This window comes from Bos taurus, chromosome X (assembly GCF_002263795.3).
Source record: "Bos taurus isolate L1 Dominette 01449 registration number 42190680 breed Hereford chromosome X, ARS-UCD2.0, whole genome shotgun sequence".
Lineage (NCBI taxonomy): Eukaryota > Metazoa > Chordata > Mammalia > Artiodactyla > Bovidae > Bos > Bos taurus.
In genome coordinates, this window is record NC_037357.1 from 128,673,158 (window position 1) to 128,690,111 (window position 16,954).

A 16,954-nucleotide genomic window follows, 5' to 3' on the forward strand; every position below is an offset into this window, starting at 1 on the left:
TAGCCATCTGGAGAAGACATGGGAGGATGTGCCCATTACCAGGATCAAAGTTTCAAGTATAAAAAAAGGAAAAAAAAAAAAAAAAAAAACTAGATGAAAATAGGGGATAACTTCAAAGATTATCAATTTATTTCACAAAGTCCAGAAGCCATAACATTCAGTCACATACAAAGAAAAACTCAAAACGTCTTTATTAAAAAATAAAGTCAAAAGACAACATGGGAAAGATGTCATTTGTGATATGGCTTAAAATAAGGACTAACATCTACAATACAGAGAAGATATCTTGAAAATGGTAAAGGGAACATGTCAATAGGGAAAATGGTAAAGAAAAAAACTAATGGAGAAGGAGATGCAAATAAACATTTCAACAACATGTACAACTGAAAGCAAAAAGAAAGGTGCATCCATAAAACTGGACCTTGACTAACAACAGCTCTGTGATGTTGGTAAACTTTGTGGATATATGTGTTGTTTCAGCAATCCTAAACCTTAAAATGCATGCTGGAAGAAGCTTTCAGAGTGGTAGGAAGTTTTGGACATAAAATTCAAAGTCTATAAATGAAAATAAAGAGCAAACAAAAAAGACAACCCTGACTTTGATTTAACAGTGAAATGAAATACATTGCCACTCTCCCACCAGACAAAACTGGATACAGTACAAAAATCACATTTTAAAGGATTCAGAGAGCTGTGGAAACAAAGACTGGATGAACTGAAATTACAGAAAACAGAGTTGTTCCAAAATGACTCGATAATTGCCGGTCCTTTGTTTATCTCAGGGCAGGCTGTAGATCACGCTTGTTCCAGGCAAAGGGCTTCTGCTTGAAGACAGAGAAGTCAGCAGCCTTTATGGCACTGAAATATTAAGGGGCTCTAAAGGCACATAGTTTTCACCTTGGAATATTTTCATCATCGGTGGCTGTACAAGAAATGGAGGAGCTAGCACAAAAACTTTTAAAAGACAAATATGTGAAATATCTTTCAGTTGTACAGTGCTGCCAGAGAGGAGCATTGCTTCAAACACATGGTGAGTTTCCCCTTAAAGATATTTCCCAAGTTTTAAAGCTGAGTGAAGTAGGAGGCTAATGGAGGCTGAAAACCTCTGAAAGTCAGAACTATCTGTTAGCTTCTAGGGCCAAGGAGATCTGTATTTCCAGAACCTATGAACAGGAATATACCAGGAGACAGGGCCTTACAAAGTTTGCAGTATGTTCCAGATCAAGCTGAATTTCTGATTGGATTGAGATTATTAGCTACTCACCTTAATTGCATAATAAAAGGGAAACCCTCTTTTCTGTGAAACTTCTATGGTTTTTCTATTCACACTGTCTGGCACACAGTTAAGTTTCTAGATGAGCAAAAAGCAAGACTGGCAATTAAGAGGAAAAAAAAAAAATAGATGTGGATCCATGGATGTTGCTGATACTGAAGTTAGCTTATAAGAACTCTAAAATATGTTACAGAATATATTCTAAATAGAGAATAAAGACAAAAGAGATGAAAGAACAGAAAATTTAAAATGATTGGGATGTCTAAATAATCAAAACGAAAGTTTAGAACTGAAAAAGGCAGTATCTGAAATTTAAAGCATAATGTATGAGTTTGGCATCAGAGGCGACATGGCAGGATGTAGGATTAGTGAACTGAGATATGCGTCAATGGAAAATGCTCAAACTGAAGCAGAGAAAGAAAGAGTGGAAAAAAGATTAGTGTATAAGAGACATGTAAGTGAAAGTGAAACGTGAAAGTGAAGTCGCTCAGTTGTGTCTGACTCTTTGCGACCCCATGGACTGTAGCCTACCAGGCTCCTCTGTCCATGATTTTCCAGGCAATAGTACTGGAGTGGATTGCCATCTCCTTCTCCAGGGGATCTTCCCAACCCAGGGATCGAACCCGGGTCTCCCACATTGTAGACAGACGCTTAACCATCTGAGCCACCAGGGAAGTCCCTAAAGAGACATGTAAGACCTACTCAAATAGTTTAACATTCATGTAACTCACATTCCATAGGAAAAGAGAATGAGGCAAAAGCAATATCTGAAGAGGTCATAGTTGAGAATTTTTTTGAAACTGATGCAAGACATCAACTCAAGGACTCAAGAAACAAGTAGAAAACTGCACTTAATGTGCATTAAGGAAAAACAGCTGATAAAAAGTGGAAAATCTGATAAAGGGTTAGAGAAGAATACATTGCCTTCAAAAGAACAAGAGTATAACCAACAGCCAGTGTCTTAAAAGAAACATTGAAACCCAGAAAGCAATGGTATTTCACCTTTAAACTGCTTATAGAAAATAACTGAGCTGAAAACTATAGATGTAGCAAAAATATGCTTCAAAAGTGAAGATAACGTATATACATTTTCAATCAAAGACTAAGGGAATTCATTGCCAGCAGACCTGCTCTAAAATATTAAGGGGATTTCTCCAGGCAAGAACAAAATGATGCTGTATGAAAACATGAAAATTGCAGGAGAGAATGAAGAGCATATTAAAAGATAAATAGTAAATAAACATGAATCAATATCATACAAAACAGTTATTGTTATGTCTTCAAATTATTTGTAGAATTAAAATACATGATGACAGAAGAGTGACATTCTGTCTCCCTCCAGAGAACAACAATCAGCAATCCACAAACAAAAATAGCTATGGGAGTACTCAGGAGTCCACTTAGGAAGCTTCAGCAACACAGTGGACCACCAACCTGAGAATAACTATATAAAAAAAGAGTAGGAAGAACAGCTCCATTTTGCCTGCATCATCCCAGTCCTAAGTGAACACTGGTCAGTGCCTGGAGGGAGCTCCCTGGCCCAAAACAGTTCCCTTTGCTGGGAAAAGAAGAAAGGAATGAATGATGAGTGACCAGCTTACCCAGCCTTTCAGGATACTGCACAAAAGACCTGCTTCATATCATGCTACCCAGAGACTGGCATAGTTGTGACATCTAGAGATGGCTAGGAATATGGAAGATGGGCAGGGGCTACTAGTATCAGCCATGCAGTGGGAGTGAATGTGGCTCCCAGTGACCTGCTCTGCAGAAGACCCCAGTAGCCTTTGCCACTGAAGACCTCCACAAGCCTTGAGGATGCTGCGGACCCCTGCAGCTTTCATCACTGAGGACCTCATCACAGGCCCCAGCAGACCGCTCCACAGAAGGTCCCAAAAGCTTTTGACACTGAGGAAACCAGTGGCCAGCACAGCCACCGTGGCCCCCTGCAGCTTCTGTTCCTGAGGGCCTCATTTTGCCTTTGCAGACAGATGCCAGCTGCCTGAGTCCCTTCCTGTTTTCCCCTGTCTTTGCCCAGAACTTGCTGCAGGATGTCCAGGACCCAGGATCTGCACTGGCAATTAGCCACAAAACCCACTCCAGTAGTCCTTGCCTGGAAAATTGCATGGACAGAGGAGCCTGGTGGGCTGCAGTCCATGGGGTCGCAAAGAGTCGGGCATGACTGAGCGACTAACACCCTTGTGACTGTGTGGGTGCATAATGCCAGCTTAGGTCCATGTAGTACCACCCTGTGGCTACCTGCAGCTAGCCCCAGTAGATGCATAAGGGTGTGCCAAAAGTCCAGGCACCTCAGCTGCTTGTATGCCTGGAGCTGGCCCTGCCTCCTTTGACTGGACCTTACTGCCATGCATGTACCTGCAGCTAGCTCCTGCAGCCACATGAGGGCACATTAAATAGCCTGGAACCCTGCAGATACTTCTGTGTCCACCGTTGGCCCTTGACGTTGGCCCTTGTCACTATATGTGTCCCCTCAGCTGGCCTCCACCCCCACAAAGGCACCTACAGCCAGTGCCCATAGTCGAACATGTGACCACCACCAGCTCTGGCCAGAACTAATACCAGTCCCAGACCCTCACTTCTGGACCTAGAGGTATCACTAAGGACCCCAACATCCATTGTAGCCACCAGATACCCTGCAGCTCTCACCACAATGGATCCTGGAGTTGTCACCGTTGTGATCAATGACTGAGTCGATGAGACGCTTTGTACCACCCCAGACCCAGAGACACCACATGCCCCCACACTTGGCACCTCACACCACTAGACCAAATGCCACAGCATGCACCGGCATGCCGTGACTCACAGGTGAAGGTTTTTCCTTAACAAAATCAGTGCGTTAAATCTGGAAGAGATGACTACTTTGAATACACAGACAAGGTTACACAGATCACAATGAGTTGAGAAACATGACACCACCAAAGGAATACAGTAAACTTCCAGGAACTGATGGCAGAGAAATGGAGATCCACAAACTGCCTGACAGATCAGATCAGATCAGTCACTCAGTCATGTCCGACTCTTTGTGACCCCATGAATCGTAGCACACCAGGCCTCCCTGTCCGTCACCAACTTCTGAAGTTCACTCAAACTCACATCCATCGAGTCAGTGATGCCATCCAGCCATCTCATCCTCTGTCGTCCTCTTCTCCTCCTGCCCCCAATCCCTCCCAGCATCAGAGTCTTTTCCAATGAGTCAACTCTTCGCATGAGGTGGCCAAAGTACTGGAGTTTCAGCTTTAGCATCATTCCTTCCAAAGAAATCCCAGGGCTGATCTCCTTCAGAATGGACTGGTTGGATCTCCTTGCAGTCCAAGGGACTCTCAAGAGTCTTCTCCAACACCACAGTTCAAAAGCATCAATTCTTTGGTGCTCAGCCTTCTTCACAGTCCAATTCTCACATCCATAACTTCCTGACAGGTCGTCCAAAATAATTAAAGTTCAGTGAGCTATAGACTGACAATTTAACAAAAGCAAGAAAAAGATACAAGAACAAAATGAAGTTCAACAGAAAGAGAAAAAACATTAAAGACACCAAACACAAGTTTGGAGCTGAGGAATATAATGATTGAAATTTAAAAATGCAATAGACTGTTCCAACAGCAGACGTGATCAAGAGTAGTGAACTAGAAGGCATTTCATTTGAAATTATCCAGTCAGAGGAGAGAAAAGAATGAAAAGGAATGAAGAAAGCTTACAGGACAACTCAAGCCAAATAATACAGAAACCCTAAAAGGGAAAAAGAGAAAGGAGCAGAAAGCTTATTTAAAGAAATAATGGCCCCAAACACCCCAAATCTGGGGAAAAATATGGATGTCCTGGTACATAAAGGTCAAAGGTCCTCAATCAGGTTCAACCCAACCAAGACTTCATTGAAACACTGTAATAAAACTGTCAAAGACAAAGAGAGCATTTTTCCAGAGAAAGCAAGATCAGCAAGAGAAAAGAAGCTCATTACATACAAGAAAAACCACATCCCAATGCCCAGCCCTCAACATAAGTAGGTTTCTCAGCAGAAATCTTGCAGGCCAGGGAAGAGAAGGATGATATATTCAAATTGGTAAAAGGGTAATCTGCCAGCCGTAAATACTTTCCCAGCAAAGTTGAGGGACTTCTCTATAGCTCAGATGCTAAACAATCTGCCTGCAATGCAGGAGACCTAGGTTCGATCCCTGGGTCAGGAAGATTCCCTGGAGAAGGAAATGGCAACCCACTCCAGTATTCTTGCCTGGAGAATCCCATGGACAGAGGAGCCTGGCAGGCTACAGTCCATGGGGTCACAAAGAGGTGGAGATAACTAAGTGACTAACGCACACACACAGCAAAGTTGAACTTCAGGAATGAAGGAGAGAGAATTACATTCTTGGGCAAACAGAAGTGGAAGGAATTCATCACAACTGGGCATACTTACAAGAAATTCTAAAGGAAGTTCTTCAAGTTGAAAAGAAAGAATGCTAAGTAGTAACAGGAAATCATATGAAAGTATAAACCTTACTAGTCAAATTAAGAGTACACTAGTATTGTAATGGTGGTATCTGGCACACATAACTTTAGTGTAAAGGTTAAATAATGAAAGTATTAAGAATATAGCTGCAATAATTTGTTATTGGATATACAGTATAAAAAATGTAAATTGTCACATCAAAAACATTAGCTGGAAAAGCAGTGTACTCTTGGTGAGAATGTAAATTGATAGTCACTTTCCTCAAAAAATTCAAAATGGAAATATAATTGGAAATAAAAAATTCATATTATCCATCAATTCTCACTTATGGGTATATATCCAAAGGACATAAAATCAGTTTCTTGGAGAAACATCTGCAATCTCATGTTCATTTCAGCATTATTCACAGCAGGCAAGGTATGTCCATTGATAGATGAATGAATAAAGAAAATGTTACATATATGCAATCAAATATTATTCAGCCTTAAAAAAGAAGGGAGTCCTGCCATTTGACAACATGAATAACCTGAAGGACATTATGCCAAATGAAATAAGCCTATAGAGAAAGATAAATATCACATGATCTAACTTATATGTAAAATTGTTAAAAAAAAAAAAAGAAGGAAAAAGTATTGAGCTTATAGTACCAGAGAGTAGATTGGTGTGTACCAGAGGCTGAAGGGTAGAGGAAAAGGAGAAGTAATTGATCAAAGGGTACAAACTTTCTGTTATGAGATGAATAAGTCCTGGGAGCCTAGGGTATAGCATGGTGACTGTAGTTAATGCATGTTTGAAATTTGCTAAAAGAGTAGATCTCAAGTGCTCTAATCATAGAAGAAAAAACTAACTACGGGGAAGTGATGGAAATGTTAGTTAGATTGTGGTAATCACTTCACAGTGTATCAAAATATGTTGTACATCTTAAAATACAATTCTCATTTGAGAAAAATAAGTATATAAATGATTAAAATAGTAATATAAAATGCATTGCAACAATTACAAAGTAGTCTAGAGGGGAAATGGATTTTAAGACTGTTAGGTTCTACTGAAACAGCAGTGTAAAGCAACTGTACTCCCAATGTTTTTAAAAAATGAATATTAGGTTCTAAACATATCAGGAAAATGAAAAAAAAAATAGTTTGTATTAGGCTATAGTAAGCCAAAAAAAAGCATTTTTTAATCTATAAGTTAAACACTAAAGATTAATAGATGTTTGGATGGCTCAGAAATTCCACGCCTAGGTACTTACTCAAAAAATATATCCCTCAAAAGTCTTGTACACCAGTGTTTATGTGGCTTCATTATAATAACCCCTGAAGGAAAGAACCCACATGTCCTTCAATAGGAAAACAGGTAAACAAATTGTGGTATTGTATCCCTACCATGAAATACTATTCAGGAATAAAAAGAACAATGATATAGATTAAGTTCATAAACATACTATTGCATTGAACAAAAATATAAATGAGTAAATAATTTATGATCTTATCTATGTGAAGTTCTAGAACAGACAAAATTAATCTATGACTGTGGAAAATGTTAACTAGAAAGGGGCATGAACTTTTTGCAACGATAGAAAAGTTGTAAATCTTGATTAGAATGACGGTTACATAAGTGTATAATATACATTTGTTAGAAATCATCAAACTATACCTTTAAAATCTGTGCATTTTATTTTATGCAAATTTACCTTGATAAAAAATTATTGCTAAAACAGCTAGGGAAAGAGTAGTCAAAATGTTATTAATTAAAAAGAAGGCAAGTGAAAAGGGAAGAAGGAACATAAACCAGATGGGCCAGATAAAAGCAAATACAATAGTAAGATTTTGTTGTTATTCAGTTGCTCATTTGTGTCCAACTCTTTGCAACCCCATGGACTGCAGCTTACCATGCTTCCTGTCCTTCACTATCTCCTGGAGTTTGCTCACACTCATGTACATTGAGTCAATGATGCCATCCAACCATCTCATCTTCTGTCTCCCCCTTCTTCTGCCCTAATCTTTTCCAGCATCAGAGTCTTTTTCAATGAGTCAGCACTTCATGTCAGGTGGCCAAAATATTGTAGATAGTACAGTAAGATAGTAGATATAAATCCAACAATATCAGTAATTGCGTTTAATGTAAATGGATTGAATATTCCAGATAAAAGACACAAGTTGTTATCATTATTTGTATATTTCTTAGTTTAGGTTTGTCTGTCTTATATATAAGAGATACACTTTAAATAGTAAGATACAGAAAGGTGAAAAGTAAAAGTATGGGCAAAGATATACCATGCCAACATTAAGCCAAAGCAGGCTAGCATAGTGATGTTAATCTGCAGACATTAAGAATAGAATCATTTTTCAAGTTACACGTTGTCTAGAAACTGTAGAATATACCCACATATAAAGTTAACACCGAATATCATGTGATCCCCATTTTCACAGTGAAAAACTACCATGGTTCAGGTTTATGAGAGAGCATTGTGAAAAGAGCAAGCAATGTTTTGTAGAGTCATTAGAGGGAAACAAACTTAGAAATACAGTTAATGTGAATTTTCTAGAGTTTGTAGAACTGGGAGAGTCATTTCTCTCAACCACACACCTGGCTTTAGGAGGGCTCAGATCAAAACTTAATACTGCCAGAACCCTGTGAATTATTTGCAATGAGTATCAAGTCTTAGGGTTGTTGCTGTTCAGTCACTAAATCATGTCCGACTCTTCGTGACCCCATGACTGCAGCCCACCAGGCTTCTCTGTCCTTGTGGTGAAGTTTACTATTTTTGTGAACCCTGCGTGGCTCATTGTGGCTTTATTTACTCTCAGCTAATCATGTATGTTATTCTGATTTTAGAAGACATTCCAAGTTCAAACCTGGGACCCACCACTTTATAGCCAGGTACATTAGGCTAGTTATTCAGCCTCCAGGGGCCCAAGTTTCTGTCTGAAGCTCAGCTGAGCTAGGAAGAGCTGAGCTGCCAGGTGTCAGAGTGGCTGATGAAAACAGCCAGCCAAAGAAAAGTAGCGTTCAAGCATTTACTAACCTACTGTGATAGTATAAGCAAGAGCAGAGAGAGCACCAGCGACCTACACTTCCATTTTCCACCGAGGAAGGGCCCACTAGGTGGATCAGCACAGGCAGAAGGGTCATCTGCCTGCTGAGGGAGGCCCACACAAGGGGCTGCTGCTGCTCTCTGGACCTGGGAGTAGGGGAAGGGAGAGGGGAAAGGCTAGGAGTGGAAGAGGACTGAGGCTGAGTGAAGGAAATTGTGTTCAAGGATCTCGTCTTCTTCCCCTGATGAAGAGGTCTCAGGGGAGGCACCAGAGGAAGGCCCCAGATAAGAAGGAGGCCTTTCAATCAAGGTGCCTGGATTAGGAAGTCAGATACACATCAGGATGCCTGCCACGGAAAGCATTTGTAACTGCCTCTGCTTGGGTCTGAAAAATCACACGTAGGTTTTTGGCCAGAAGTTGGACTCCTCGGTTTCGACTGTAAAGTGGGGGATCATAAATGGAATGATGGAGACTTCCCTAGCTCTCCAATGGTTGGAACTCCACAATTCCAATGCAAGGGGCATGGGTTCAATCCCTGGTCGGGGAGCTGGGATCCTACACGATATATGGACTGGCAAAAAAAAAAAAAAAGAAAAAAAATGGCATGATATATAAAATGTTTAGGAGAACTCCTGGCACCACATGATAAATTCCCAAGTGTCTATTATTTTAGTGTCGTTAGCATTACCCTTGAGTTAAAACTCCTTACTTGTGATGTTGTGATATATAATAAGAAATGTATATATATATATATGTGTGTGTGTTTGTGTGTGTATATATGTACAGTTGGCCTTTGAACAACATGGGTTTGAACCTCAAGGGTCCACTTACACTGGGATTTTTTTCAGTAGTAAACACTGCAGTATTATGCGATCCTTGGTTGCTTGAATCCAAGAATCCAGAAACAAGGATATGGAAGAATAACTATGTTACACTCTGAGTTTTGACTTTGAAGAGAGTAGGCACCCCTAACCCTTGTATTGTTCAAGGGTCAACTGTATTTAGTCTTCATCCTCATTTCTGGTGGGCTTCCCAGGTGGTGCTAATGGTAAAGAACCCACCTGCCAGTGCAGGAAACAAAGTGAAATGTGGGTTTGCTCCCTGGGTCGGGAAGATGGATTGGAAAAGGAAATGGCAGCCCATTCTAGTATTCTTGCTTGGAGAATGTCATGGACAGAGGAGCCTGGCTGGACACTGTCCATTGAGTCGCAATGAGTTGAACGGGAATGAAGTGATTTAACATGAACATAAGCCTCATTTCTGGCACAGAACTCCTAAAATCCTTGGAATTTCCTGTAAGTTCAGTTCAGTTGTTCACTTATATCCAACTCTTTGTGACCCCATGGACTGCAGCACACGAGGCTTCCCTGTCCATCACCAACTCCTGAAGCTTGCTCAAGCTCATGTCCATTGAGCCAGTGATGCCATCCAAGCATCTCATCCTCAGTCTACCCCTTCTTCTGTCTTCCATCTTTCCCACCATCAGAGTCTTTTCCAATGAGTCAGTTCTTCACATCAGGTGGCCAAAGTACTGGAGTTCCAGCTTCAGCATCAGTCCTTCCAATGAATATTCAGGACTGATTTCCTTTACGATTGACTGGTTGGATCTCCTTGCAGTCCAAGGAACTCTCAAGAGTCTTCTCCAACACCACAGTTCAAAAGCATCAGTTCTTCAGCACTCAGCTTTCTTTATACTCTAACTCTCACATTCATACATGGCTACTGGAAAAATGATAGCTTTGACTAGATGGACCTTTGTTGGCAAAGCCATGTCTCTGCTTTTTAATATGCTGTCTGGGATGGTCATAGCTTTTCTTCCAAGCAGCAAGTGTCTTTTAATTTCATGGCTGCAGTCACCATCTGCAGGACTTTGGAGCCTCCCAAAATAAAGTCTCTCATTGTTTCCCCATCTATTTGCTATGAAGTAATGAGAAAAGGCAGATGAACCAAAGATCAAATTGCCAACATCCGCTGGATCATCGAAGAAGCAAGAGAGTTCCAGAAAAACATCTATTTCTGCTTTATTGACCATGAAACAGTTAGAACTGGACATAGAACAACATACTGGTTCCAAATAGGAAAAGGAGTACATCAAGGCTGTATATTGTCACCCTGCTTAAACTTACATGCAGAGTACATCATGAGAAATGCTGGACAGGATGAAGCACAAGCTGGAATCAAGATTGCCAGGAGAAGTATCAATAACCTCAGACATGCAGATGACACCACCCTTACGTCAGAAAGCGAAGAAGAACTAAAGAGCCTCTTGATGAAAGTGGGAGAGGAGAGTGAAAAGGTTGGCTTAAAGCACAACATTCAGAAAACTAAGATCATAGCATCCAGTCCCATCACTTCATGGCAAATAGATGGGGAAATAGTGGAAAAAGTGGCAGACTTTATTTTCTTGGGCTCCAAAATCACTGTAAATGGTGATTGCAGCCACGAAATGAAAAGAGGCTTACTCCTTGGAAGGAAAGTTATGACCAAACTAGAGATCAAATTGCCAATATCTGCTGGAGCATCGAAAAAGCAAGAGTTCCAGAAAAACATCTATTTCTGCTTTATTGACTATGCCAAAGCCTTTGACTGTGTGGATCACAATAAACTGTGGAAAATTCTGAAAGAGATGGGAATACCAGACCACCTGACCTGCCTCTTGAGAAACCTATATGCAGGTCAGGAAGCAACAGAACTGGACATGGAATAACAGACTGGTTCCAAATAGGAAAAGGAGTACATCAAGGCTGTATACTGTCACCCTGCTTATTTAACTTATATGCAAAGCACATCATGAGAAACGCTGGGCTGGAAGAAGCACAAGCTGGAACCAAGATTGTGGGGAGAAATATCAATAACCTCAGATATGCAGATGACACCACCCTTATGGCAGAAAGTAAAGAGGAACTGAAAAGCCTCGATGAAAGTGAAAGAGGAGAGTGAAAAGGTTGGCTTAAAGCTCAACATTCAGAAAACGAAGATCATGGCATCTGGTCCCATCCCTTCATGGGAAATAGATGGGTAAACAGTGGAAACAGTGTCAGACTTTATTTTTGGGGGCTCCAAAATCGCTGAAGATGGTGACTGCAGCCATGAAATTAAAAGACGCTTACTCCTTGGAAGAAAAGTTATGACCAACCTAGATAGCATATTGAAAAGCAGAAACATTACTTTGCCAACAAAGGTTCGTCTAGTCAAGGCTATGGTTTTTCCTGTGGTCACGTATGGATGTGAGAGTTGGACTGTGAAGAAAGCTGAGTGCCGAAGAATTGATGCTTTTGAACTGTGGTGTTGGAGAAGACTCTTGAGAGTCCCATGGACTGCAAGGAGATCCAACCAGTCCATTCTAAAGGAGATCAGCCCTGGGTGTTCTTTGGAAGGAATGATGCTAAAGCTGAAACTCCAGTACTTTGGCCACCTCTTGTGAAGAGTTGACTCATTGTAAAAGACTCTGATGCTAGGAGGGATTGGGGGCAGGAAGAAAAGGGGATGACAGAGGATGAGATGGCTGGATGGCATCACTGACTCGATGGACGTGAGTTTGAGTGAACTTCAGAAGTTGGTGACGGACAGGGAGGCCTGGTGTGCTACGATTCATGGGGTTGCTAAGAGTCGGACACGACTGAGCAACTGAACTGAACTGAACTGAACTGAGACAGCATATTAAAAAGCAGAGACACTACTTTGCCTACAAAGGTCTAGTCAAGGCTAAGGTTTTTCCAGTAGACATGTATGGACGTGAGAGTCGGACTATAAAGAAAGCTGAGTGCTGAAGAATTGATGCTTTTGAACTGTGGTGTTGGACAAGACTCTTGAGAGTCCCTTGGACTGCAAGGGGTTCCAACCTGTCCATCCTAGAGGAGATCGGTCCTGAGTGTTCATTGGAAGGACTGATGTTGAAGCTGAAACTCCAATACTTTGGCTACCTGATGCGAAGAGCTGACTCATTTGAAAAGACCCTGATGCTGGGAAAGATTGAAGGCAGGAGGAAAAGGGGACGACAGAGGATGAGATGGTTGGATGGCATCACCGACTCAATGGAAATGAGTTTGAGTAAACTCTGGGAGTTGGTGATTGACAGAGAGGCCTGGCATGCTGTGGTCTATGGGGTCCTGAAGAGTCGTACACGACTGAGTGACTAAAGTGAACTGATGGGAACAGATGCCATGATCTTAGTTTTCTGAATGTTGAGTTTTAAGCCAATTTTTTCACTGTCCTCTTTCACTTTTATCAAGAGGCTCTTTAGTTCTTCTTCTCTTTCTGCCATAGGGTGGTATTACATGTGTATCTGAGCTTATTGATATTTCTCCCTTGATCACAAGGGAACACTCTTGATTCCAGCTTGTGATTCATCCAGCGTGGCATTTCACATGACGTACTCTGCATATAAGTTAAATAAGCAGGATGACGATATACAGCCTTGAAATTCTCCTTTCTCAATTTGCAACCAGTCTGTTGTTCTATATCCAGTTCTAACGGTTGCTTCCTGACCTGCATACAGATTTCTCAGGAGGCAGGTCAGGTGATCTGGTATTCCCATCTCTTTAAGAATGTTCCACAGTTTGTTGTGATTCACAGGATCAAAGGCTTTGGCGTAGTCAATAAAATAGAAGGAGATTTTTTTTCTGGAATTCTCTTGCTTTTTCAATGGTCCAGTGGAAGCGGTTGGCAATTTGATCACTGGTTCCTCTGCCTTTTCTAAATCCAGCTTGAACATCTGGAAGTTCATGGTTTATGTACTGTTGAAGCCTGGCTTGGAGCATTTTGAGCATTACTTTGCTAGCATGTGAGATGAGTGCAATTGTGCGGTAGTGTGAACATTCTTTGGCATTGCCTCTCTTTGGGATTGAAATGAAAACTGACCTTTTCCAGTCCTGTGGCCACTGCTGAGTTTTCCAAATTTGCTGGCATACTGAATGCAGCACTTTCATGGCATTATCTTTTAGGATTTGCAATAGCTCAGCTGGAATTCCATCACCTCCACTATCTTTGTTCATAATGATGCCTACTAAGGCCCACTTGACTTTGCATTCCAGGATGTCTAGCTCTAGGTGGGTGATCACACCATCATGGTTATCTGGGTCAGGAACATCCATTTTGTATAGTTCTTCTGTGTGTGTTCTTGCCACCTGTTTTTAATATCTTCTCCTTCTGTTAGGTCCATACCATTTCTGTCCTTTATTGTGCCCATCTTTTCATGAAATGTTCCCTTGGTATCTCTAATTTTCTTGAAGAGATCTCTAGTCTTTCCCATTCCATTGTTTTCCTCTATTTCTTAGCTCTGATCACTGAAGAAGGCTTCCTTATCTCTCCTTGCTATTCTTATCTTGCCTTGCTATTCTTTGGAATTTCCTGTAAAGAGAGATACAATTGTTAAGGGTCTGCCCTGGTGGCTCAGAGGTTAAAGAGTCTGCTTGCAATGTGGGAGACCTGGGTGCAATCCCCGGGTCCAGAAGATCCCCTGGAGAATGAAATGGCAACCCACTCCAGAATTCTTGCCTGGAGAATCCCATGGACGGAGGAGCCTGGTGGGCTACAGTCCACGGGGCCCCAAAGAGTGGGACTGGACTGAGTGACTTCACTTTCTTTTGTTAAGTTAATGAAGTGACCTTTGGACTGCACTTAAGGATGGGGCCTGGTTGTCAGTGGAGCCAGCCTTGTGATTGGAGGGTTGGAAGGTTCAGTCCCACCTCCAACCTCCCCTCCCCTGTAGAGGAGGGGCTGGAGATTGAGTTCCCATGCCAGTAGACAGTGATTATATCAGCCATACCTAGCTAATGAAGCCTCCAGGGTTTGGGAAGCGTGCAGGTTGGTGAATATGTGGGAATGTGGGGAAGGTGGCACCTGAAGAAGGCAAAGAAGCTCTGTGCCCTTTCCCCATACCTTGCCGTATGTGTTTCCTTCACCTGGCTGTTCCTGAGTTGTATCCTTTTATAATAAATTGGTAAGCTAGGGAGTATATTGGAGAAGGGAATGACAACCCACTCCAATATTCTTGCCTGTAGAATACCATGGAGAGAGGAACCTGGCGGGCTATAGTCCATGGGGTTGCAAGAGCCGGACATGACTTAGTGACTAAACCACCAGGGAGTAAGTGGGTTTCCTGAGTTCCATTAGCTGCTGTAGCAAACTGATGGAACCCAAGGAAGGGGTCATGGGAACATCTGATCTGTAACTGGTTGGTAAGAGGAATAATAATTCTGTTGTTTGTTTAGTCACTAAATTGTGTCTGACTCTTGCAATCCCTGCCAGGCTCCTCTGTTCATGGGATTCTCCAGGAGAGAATACTGGAGTGGGTTGCCATTTCCTTCTCTGTACAAAAGTCTACTATCTTGGGCTTGTGACTGGCATCTGATGTGGGAGGGCACAGTGTAGGACACCCAGTAGCTGTCCAGAGACTTGTTTCTTGGAGATGTGTGGAAATCACCACCCCCACACTTTGAAATTGGGTCCAAAAATGCAAGAGCCTTGTAGTTGCTTATGGATGTGTGCTCAGTCGCTCAGTTTTGTCTGACTCTTTGTGACCCCATGGACTGTAGCCCTCCAGGCTCCTCTGTCCATGGGCTTTTCCAGGCAAGAATACTGGGGTGGGTGGCCATTTCCTTCTCCAGGGGATCTTCCCATCCCAGGGATTGAACCTGAGTCTCTTGCATTCCTGGGTTTCCCTGGTGGCTCAGTGGTAAATAATCCTCCTGTCAGTGCAGGAGATGCAGGTTCCATCCCTGGGTCAGGAAGATCCCTTGGAGTAGGAAATGGCAACCCACTCCAGTATTTTTGCCTAGGAAATCTCATGGACAGAGGAGCCTGGTGGGCTACAGTCCATAGGGTCAGAAAAGAGTCGGACAGGACTTAGCCACTAAACAATAGCAACAACAGATAGAGCTAGTTCCTAATCTCTGGAACCTGTGTCTATTTCAGTGATCGCAGACACTGAAGAGAAGGCAGTGTGGCCACAAGGGCAGAGAATACAGTGGTGTAGCCGCGGTCAAAGGATGCCAGCAGCCAAGTTTATGATAGTCTGATTCAGTAGCCAGAAGAAACTCATTCAGAAACTAATAAAATTACCTGTTATGTTTAGTGATTGAAACAGAGTTCGGAATAAGATTTTTTCATCAATGGTCCTTTTATAGTATCTTTTTTGTTAAACAAGATGAATATATTTACATTTAAAATGTAAATCGTAAATCTTTCCTTTAATTCAAAGATTTCCTCTCTTCACAGCTTAGGCTGGGACCCTAGTCATGCAGACCACTGTGAGGAAGGGGAGTAGACAGTATTCTGGACTTCCACTTGCTCTGCTGTGCTGGCTGGCTCCTGACGTGGAGATTCAAGACAAAGAGCTTGGGTTTAGCACAGTCTGGCTATTGGTACCTCTGTCCAGGCAGCCGGCCTAACTACAGGCTCTTCATCTCACCACTTGTTTGCACGAGCTCTTTGGAGGCCTTCACCCTGCCACATTCCAGGACCAAGGTGAGAAATGACTTCCTATGATTCCCCTATATCTCCTTCCCTTTGAACCTTGAGGCTGCTATGCAGTTCCCACAAGTCTTCCCAGGCTGAATAGTGCTGCCTTCTCTTCTTATATTTACATCACAAAAGGAGTTCAGTAGCTTTCACACAACAATGAAAATGAGTTTCAAGAGTATATCACCCACCTTAGGCACTCCATTCAACATCTGCCTTAACTGGTGATCTATTACACAAACAGAAAGTTCTGCCCTTTTCAATGCCAAAAAAAGGCAAAATGTTTCCCAATTCCTTTCAATGCCAAAATGTTTCCCAATTCCCTTCATTTGCATTGCCACCACCTTGTTCAGGCCACATCTTTCACCTGGACTGTGGTGGTGGCTTCCTCACATTGCCTGCTGTGTAGTGCTCTGGTCCAATCTACATCCCAAACAGTAACCAGAATACTCTTTCCAAATGAAAATCAGATCTTGTCACCTCCTGGTTCAAAACAAGTCAGATGCTTCCCATTGACCTCCTAGTGAACCCCTTGACATGATTTTACAAGACCATCGTGGTCTGGTCAGTATGTATAATACTTCTTCAGCGTTATGTGGCATCCTCCTCTGCCTCCCCCACTGCTCACTAATCATCCCATTCCTTCTTTCCTAGTCCTATCCTCTTATTTATTTTCCCTTTCTGGCAGATGCTCATCAATCAATATCTCTTCCTTCCTCTCTCCCT

General features: G+C 42.1%; 1 protein-coding gene across 1 annotated transcript in view; it reads left to right on the top strand.

Moving 5' to 3' along the window:
* The window catches only part of FANCB (FA complementation group B), a 56,154-nt gene extending 39,879 nt beyond the window's left edge, over positions 1–16,275 (top strand). The window contains exon 10 of the transcript XR_009493617.1: positions 15,986–16,275. The gene's annotated coding sequence lies outside the window, so the exon portion shown is untranslated. The remainder of the gene's footprint in view (positions 1–15,985) is intronic.
* The last annotated feature ends 679 nt before the right edge of the window (positions 16,276–16,954 follow it).